Raw genomic sequence first — 8,929 nt, 5'->3', positions numbered from 1 at the left:
AGAAACAAAATTGTAAGGATGAGTTTTCTAAATTGGTTCTCAAGTCTGGTTAGTCTTAAAGATGTTGATGACTCTGCTTCCAACACTAAAAAGGGCACTGCTAATCCATGGCGTGAGATGGCGATACAAATATGCAAAATATCACCACCAGTAGATCAGGTATTGGTGAAAGGCGAGGCTGGGGGTGAACACACGTGTGATTCTTTCTACAATTTTGTCAGAATGAGAAGCATAAGGAAGCTGGTTGGTTGGTCCTACTTTCACTAGACAAACTGGCTTCAGAGTCAAAGACCTCAAGTCTTCCACTTGTGCTTTGAAAGAAAGCCTTATCTCTTATAGGAACAGAGCTGAAATTGGTGAAAACCAAACCCAGAACCTTATTGTAAGAGTGGCTGAATTACAATATCAGTTTAATTGCCAACCTCAAGAGGTGTCTGAAGTTAAAGTAAGGGTATTGATTGGGAAGGAATGGGATCTTGAAGCTTGGGATGGGGACATACGGGCAGGTAATCAGGAAGCTGGAGATACTGAGCCCCTAAATTCTGTTGAATCACTCCTGCCAGCAGAACCACTCCCATCTGAAGAAATTACTTCATGTTTGTCTGCTAAATCACCCTGCCCAGAAAAACCATTAGCCCCTCCACTCCCATCTAATGAGATTAGCCCTATTCCAGTTGCCTCTAAAGAGCCCTTGCCTGAGTCATTGCCTGGGGCATCGCCTGAGGCAGATGCTTTACAAGATAATGCTGAATGTTCTCAAAACAATTCCACACTACTGATTCTGGCTTCTAGACCTATAACTAGACTAAGTCTCAGCGAGCTCCAAAAGGTGAAGTACAAAGTGTGACCTAGCAGGAGATACGCTACACTCCAAAAGAACTACTTGAGTTTTCTAATATGTACAAACAGAAACCTGGGGAGTATGTGTGGGAATGGCTATTAAGGGTGTGGGGTAATGGTGCAAGGAACATAAAGATGGATCAGTCTGAGTTTATTGATATGGGTCCACTGAGCACAGACTGTTCCTTCAATGTTTCAGCTAGAGAAGTTAGGAAAGGATCTAATAGTTTATTTGATTGGGTTGCTGAAGCATGGATTATGAGGTGGCCGACACTAAATCAAGTTGAAATACCAGACCTGCGTTGGTATACTATAGAAGAAGGTATCCAAAGGCTTAGGGAAATTGGCATGCTAGAGTGGATTTATCAAGTTAGACCCACAGACCCACACATGGAGTGTCCAGAGGAACTGTGAGGAAACAAATTTGTGAAGGGAGCTCCAGCATCCTTGAAGACTGCTGTGATTGCTATTTTATGTAAGTCAGATTTGACAGTGGGAATTGCTGGACCTGAATTAAGACACCTAACTACAATGGGGCTGATTGGACTCCTTGGTAGCAGGGGCCAAGTGCTGCCCTCAGTTGACAAAGACAAGGTGGGTGTGGTTACAGTAATGGACAGTGGAGTCAAAGCAGTAATCAGAATAGTCTGACTCATATGGACTTATTGCATTGGTTACTTAGCCATGGTGTCCCTAGGAAACCCAGATAGGAAATCTACTAAATATTTACTTGATCTGTACAAACAGATGAATTCTAGATCAGGTGAACAGCAGTCTAACTCGAATCACCAGAATAGAGAGTCACGGTCCCTCAATCAATTCCCAAATTTGAGCAAGTTTGAAGTCCCAAAACCTCTTGAATGAAGGGGAGGCCATGTCCCCTTGAGGAAGGACTTCAATACACTGCTAAAAATTTTTACTGTTAATCTTTCTTGCAGCCTACCCCAAAGGGATCTATGGCCTTTTACCAGAGTGACTGTTCACTGGGGAAAAGGAAATAATCAGACTTTTTGGGGATTACTGGATACTGGCTCTGAACTGACACTAATTCCCAGAGACCCAAAACGTCACTGTGGCCTACCAGTCAGAGTGGCGGCATATGGAGGTCAGGTTATTAATGGAGTCTTGGCTCATGTCCGTCTCACAGTAGGTCCAGTGGGTCCCTGAACCCATCCTGTAGTGATTTCCCCAGTTCCAGAATGCACAATTGGAATAGATATACTCAGCACCTGTCAGAACCCCCACATTGGATACCTGACAAATAGAGTACAGGCTATTATGATAGGAAAAGCCAAGTGGAAGCCATTAGAACTGCCCCTACCTAGGAAAATAGTAAACCAAAAGCAATACTGCATTCTTGGAGGGATTGCAGAGATTACTGCCACCATTAAGGACTTGAAGGATGCAAAGGTGGTGATTCCCACCACATTCTCATTCAACTCGCCTATTTGGCCTGTGCAAAAAACAGATGGATCTTGGAGAATGACAGTAGATTACTGAAAACTTACCCAGGTGGTGACTCCAATTGCAGCTGCTGTTCCAGATGTAGTTTCATTGCTTGAGCAAATTAATACATCTCCTGGTACCTGGTATGCAGCTATTGATCTGGCTAATGCCTTTTTCTCCATACCTGTTTCAAAGGACCATCAGAAGCAGTTTGTCTTTAGCTGGCAAGGCCAGCAATACACCTTCACTTGTCTACCTCAGGGGTACATCAACTCTCCAGCTCTATGTCATAATTTAGTCTGCAGGGACCTTGATCGCCTTTCCCTTCCACAAGAAGTCATACTGGTCCATTGATGACATTATGCTGATTCAACCCAGTAAGGAAGAAGTGTCAGTGACTCTGTTCTTACTGGTAAAACATTTGCATGCTAGAGGGTGGGAAATTAATCCCACAAAAACTCAGGCATATTCCACCTCTGTGAAATCTCTAGGGGTCCAGGGGTGTGGGGCATGTAGAGACATTCTTTCTAAAGTGAAGGATAAGTTATTGCATCTGGCTCCTCCCACAACTAAAAAGGAGACATAACGCCCAGTGGACCTCTTTGGATTTTGGAGGCAACAGATTCCTCATTTGGGTGTGCTACTCCAGTCTATTTATCAAGTGACTCAAAAAGCTGCTAGTTTTGAGTAGGGCCCAGAACAAGAGAAGGCTCTGCAACAGGTTCATGCTGCTGTGCAAGCCGCTTTGCCACTTGGGCCATATGATCCAGCTGATCCAATGGTGCTTGAAGTTTCAGTGGCAGATAGAGATGCTGTTTGCAGTCTTTGGCAGGCCCCTATTGGTAAATCACAGTGCAGACCCTTAGGATTTTGGAGCAAAACTCTACTATCCTCTGCGGATAACTACTCTCCTTTTGAGAAACAGCTTTTAGCTTGTTACTGGTTCTTAGTAGAGACTGAACGCTTAACCGTGGGACACTAAGTCACCATGCGGCCTGAGCTGCCAATCATTAACTGGGTGTTGTCTGACCCACAGAGTCATAAAGTTGAACATGCACAGCAGCACTCCATCATTAAATGGAAGTGGTATATATGAGATCGGGCCCAAGCAGGACCTGAAGGCACAAGTAAGTTGCATGAGGAAGTGGTCCAAATGCCCATGGTCTCCACTCCTGTCACATTACCTTCCATCTCCCTGTCTGAACCTATGGCCTTGTGGGGAGTTCCTTATGATCAGTTGACTGAGGAAGAGAAAACTCGTGCCTAGTTTACAAATGGTTCTGTACAATATGCAGGCACCACTCAAAAGTGGACAGCAGCAGCACTACAGCCCCTTTCTGGGACCTCCCTGAAGGACAGTGGTGAAGAGAAATCCTCTCAATGGGCAGAACTTCGAGCAGTGCACCTGGTTGTTCACTTTGCTTGGAAGGAGAAATGGCAAGATGTTTGATTATCTACTGATTCATGGGCTGTGGCCAATGGTTTGGCTTGATGGTCAGGGACTTGGAAGGAACATGATTGGAAAATTGGAGACAAGGATTTATGGGGAAGAGGTTTATGGACAGACCTGTCTGAATGGGCCAAAGAAGTGAAAATATTTGTGTCTCATGTGAATGCTTACCAAACGGTGACCTCAGTAGAGGATGAGTTTAACAATCATGTGGATAGGATGACACGTTCTGTGGAAACCAGTCATCCTCTTTCCCCAGCTATTCCTATCATTGCTCAATAGGCTTATGAACAAAGTGGCCATGGTGGCAGGGATGAAGGTTATGCATTGGCCCAGCAACATGGACTTCCACTTACCAAGGCTGACTTGGCTATAGCCACTGCTGAGTGCTCAATCTGCCAACAGCAGAGACCAACACTGAGTTCCCGATATGGCACCATACCTTAAGGTGATCAGCCAGCAACCTGGTGGCAAGTTGATTACATGGAAAGGGCAATGTTTTGTCCTTACTGGAATAAACACTTACTCTGGATATGGATTTGCCTTCCCTGCATGCAATGCTTCTGCCAAATCTACCATCCGTGGACTTACATAATGCTTTATCCACTATCATGGTATCCCACACAGCATTGCCTTGGATCAAGGGACTCACTTCACAGCAAATGAAGTGTGGCAGTGGGCCCATGCTCAAGGAATTCACAGGTCTTACCATGTTCCCCATCATCCTGAAGCAGCTGGCTTGATAGAAGGATGGAAAGGCCTTATAAAGACAGAATTACAGCACCAGCTAAGTGGCAAAACCTTGCAGGGCTGGGACAATGTTCTCCAGGAGGCTGTATATGCTCTAAACCAGCATCCAATATATGGTGCTGTTTATCCCATAGCCAGGATTCATTGGTCCAGGAATCAAGGGGTGGAAATGGGAGTAGCACCACTCACTATTACCCCTGGTGACCCACTTGCAAGATTTTTGCTTCCTGTCCCTGCCACCTTATGCTCTGCAGGTCAAGAGGTCTTAGTTCCAAAGGGAGGAATGCTCTCACCTAGAAACACATCACTGATTCCATTGAACTGGAAGCTAAGAATGCCACCTGGACACTTTGGGCTCCTTATGCCTCTGGATCATCAGACAAAGAAGGGAGTTACCATATTGGCTGGTGTGATTGATCCTGATTACTAAGAGGAAATCAGATCGATATTACACAAAGGAGATAAAGAAGAGTATGTCTGGAATGCAGGAGACCCATTAGGGCATCTCGCAGTACTACCATGCCCTGTGATTAAAGTCAATGTAAAACTACAGCAACCCAATTCCAACATGACTACTAATGACCCAGACCCTTCAGGAATGAAGGTTTGGGTCACCCTACCAGGCAAAGAAACACTACCAGCCGAGGTGCTTCTGAGGGCAAAGGGAATACGGAATGGGTGGTGGAAGAAGGTAGTTCTAAATACCAGTCACGGCCAAGTGAACAGTTGCAGAAATGGGGACTGTAATTGTTATGAGTATTTCTGCTTTGTATGTGTGCATCAAATATTTTTGTTTCCTTCACTTATAAAATATAAGATATAAATGGGGCTAGTGCATTTTCGATTGTACACGTGTTAGTTGTATCATATTAGGCACAAGTATGACTTTATAATTGTCTTTATTCAGAGATTATGTATGGTTTAATATGTGTACATGTACCAAGTTAACAGGGGATGGACCGTGATGGTTATGATTGTGTGTCAACTCGGCTGGCCCGTGATTCTCAGTGTTTATATGTGATCACTCCCATGACTGAATATGCTGTGATTAGCCAATCAGTTGAAAGGGAGTTTCTTTGGGAGTGTGGCCTGCATCTGAATATAAGCAGACATTCTGGCTTTTTGCATGCTCTGGATTGTGTGGCTGCCTCCTGTTCATCTGACCTCCGGTTCTTCGGACTTGAGCTAGCACCTTATCTGCTGATCCTGGGATTTGTTGATCTTCACAGCCTGTGAGCGGAGTCCTGCTTTCCAACCTGCCGATCTTGGGTTTGCCAGCCCCTGTGGCTATGTGAATCAAGAAAAGCCTCTATCATAATCCACGGATTTGGGACGTTCTAGCCTCTACAATCTGGTGAGCTATTTCCTTGATATAAATCTCTCTCTATATATATTTATATGCTTTACTGGTTTTGCTTTTCTAGAGAACCCAGTCTAAGACAGGTACTTTGTTTTGGTTTTTTTTTTCTTTGTACTTTAGATGAAAGTTTACAGAACAAATAGTTTCTCATTAAACAGTACCCATATTGTTTTATGACAATGGTTAATAACCCCACGACATGTCAACACTGTTGCTTCTCAAACTTGAGTTTCTTATTACCAGCTTTCCTGTCCACTCCTGCCTTCTAGTCCTTGTCCCTGGACTGTTGTGGCCCATTAGTCTCGTTTTGTTTTATGGGCCTGTCTAATCTTTGGCTGAACAGTGAACCTTGGGAATGACTTCATTACTGAGCTAAAAGGGTGTCTGGGGGGCCATACTCTTGGGGTTTCAACAGTCTCTGTCAGGCCAGTAAGTCTGGTCTTTTTTTGTGAGTTAGAATTTTGTTTTAAATTTTTCTCCAGCTGTGTCTGGGATCCTCTGTTGTGATCCCGGTCAGAGCAGTCAGTGGTGGTAGTCGGGCACCATCTAGTTGTACTGGACTCAGTTTGGTGGAGGCCGTGGTAGTTGTGGTCCATTAATCTTTGGACTAATCTTTCCCTTGTATCTTTAGTTTTCTTCATTCTCCCTTGCTCCCGAATGGGTGAGACCAATTGCATATATCTTAGATGGCTGCTTTTAAGACCCCAGACGCACTCACCAAGGTAGAATGTAGAACATTTTCTTTATAAACTGTGTTATGCCAGTTGAGCTAGATGTTCCCTGAGACCATGGCCCCCACAGCCCTCTATCCAGCAATTCAGTCCCTCAGGGATTTTCGATGTGTCTATGGAGCTTCCATGACCTTGCCTTGTACAAGTTGTGCTGGCTTCCACAGTACTGTGTACTGTCTTACCCTTTATCAAAGTTACCACTTCTCTATTGTCTATTTAGTATTTACCCTCCCACCATCCCTCGTAACCAACAAAGATTGTTTCTTTTTGTGTGTAAACCTTTTCATGAGTTTTTACAGTAGTGGTCTCATACAATGTTTGTCCTTTTGTGATTGACTTATTTCACTCAGCATAATGTCCTCCAGTTTTATCCATGTTATGAGATGCTTCACAGATTCATCATTGTTCTTTATCATTGCATAATACTGCATTGTGTGTATGTACCATAGTTTGTTTATCCATTCATCTGTTGATGGGCATCTAGGTTGTTTCCATCTTTTTGCTATTGTGAACAATGCTGCAATGAACATGAGTGTGCATGTGTCTATTCGTGTGATGACTCTTATTTCTCTAGGATATATTCCTAGGAGTGGGATTGCTGGATCCTATGGTATTTCTATTTCTAGCTTTCTAAGGAAATGCCATGTGATTTTCCAAAATGGTTGTATCATTTTGCATTCCCACTAGCAGCACATAAGAGTTCCGATCTCCCCGCAGCCTATCCAACATTTGTTATTTCCAGTTTTTTAATTCATGCCAGTAATGCCAGGGTGAGATGGTATTTCATTGTGGTTTTAATTTGCATTTCTCTAATGGCTAGTGATCGCGAGCTTTTCCTCATGTGTCTGTTGGCTGCTTGAATGCCTTTGGTGAAGTGTCTGTACATTTCCTTTGCCCATTTTTTAGTTGGATTATTTGTCTTTTTGTTGTAGAGGTGTTGGATTTTCTAATAGATTTTAAAGATTAGACCTTTGTCTGACTTGTAATGTCCAAAATTTTTTTTCCCAGTCTGTAGGTTCTCTTTGTACTCTTTTGGTAAAGTCTTTTGATGAGCATAAGTGTTTAATTTTTAGAAGATCCCAGTTATCTAGCTTATCTTCTGGAGTTTGTGTGTTGTTGGTTATGGTTCTTATCCTGTTAATGCCATGTACTAGGGCCTCTGGCATTGATTCTATTTTTTCTTCTATGAACCTTATAGTTTTGGGCTTTATATTTAGGTGTTTGATCCATTTATGAATTAGTTTTTGTGTGTGGTGTGAGGTATGGGTCCTATTTCATTTTTTTTGCAGATGGACATCCAGTTTTGCCAGCACCATTTGTTAAGAAGACTGTGTTTTCCCTATTTGATGGACTTTGGGCCCTTGTCGAAGATCAGATGACTGTAGGTGGATGGATTTACACCTGGGTTCTCAATTCTGTTCCATTGGTCAATGTATCTGTCGTTGTACCAGTACCAGGCTGTTTTGACTACGGTAGCTCTATGGTGGTGTCTGAGGTCAGGTAGTGTGAGTCCTCCTACTTTATTCTCCTTCTTCAATACTGCTTTGCTTATCCGGGGCTTCTTCCCTTTCCAAATAATGATAATGATTAGTTTTTCCACCTCTTTAAAGAATGTTGTTGGTATTGGATCGGTATTGCATTGCATTTGTAAATTGCTTTGGGTAGAATTGTCATTTTCACTAGGTTGAGTCTACCTATTCATGAGCAGGCCTTTTACATCACTGGTTAGATTTATTCCTAAGTATTTTGTTTTTTTTTAGGGGCTATTATAAATGGTATTGTTTTCTTGATTTTATTTTCATCGTTCTCTTTATTGGTGTTTATCTTGTATCCCGTTACTCTGCTGAAACTTTGTCAGTTCCAGTAGTTTTCTCGTGGAGTCTTCAGGGTTTTCTATGTATAGTATTATATCATCCGCAAACAGGGACAGTTTAACTTCTTCATTACCAGTTTGGATACCCTTTATTTCTTTTTCTTGTCTTATTGCTCTAGCTAGGACTTTCAGCACCATATTAAATAGAAGTGGTGATAAAGGGCATCCTTGCATTGTTCCTGTTCTCCAGGGAAATGTTTTCAGCCTCCCTCCATTAAGAATGCTCTTGGTTGTTGGTTTTGCATAAATGCCCTTTATTATGTTGAGAAATTTCTATTCTATACCTATTTTATTGAGAGTTTTTATCAGGAATGGGTGTTGGACATTGTTGAATGCCTTTTCTACATCAATTGAGATGATCATGTGATTCTTTTCTTTCCTTTAATTTATGTGGTGGATTATTGTGATTGATTTTCTAATGTTGAACCATCCTTGCATACCTGGTATGAACCCTACTTGGTTGTGGTGTATTATTTTTT

Source organism: Trichechus manatus, unplaced genomic scaffold, assembly GCF_000243295.1.
Source record: "Trichechus manatus latirostris isolate Lorelei unplaced genomic scaffold, TriManLat1.0 scaffold00066, whole genome shotgun sequence".
Classification (NCBI taxonomy): Eukaryota; Metazoa; Chordata; class Mammalia; order Sirenia; family Trichechidae; genus Trichechus; species Trichechus manatus.
This window is presented reverse-complemented; position numbering follows the sequence as displayed.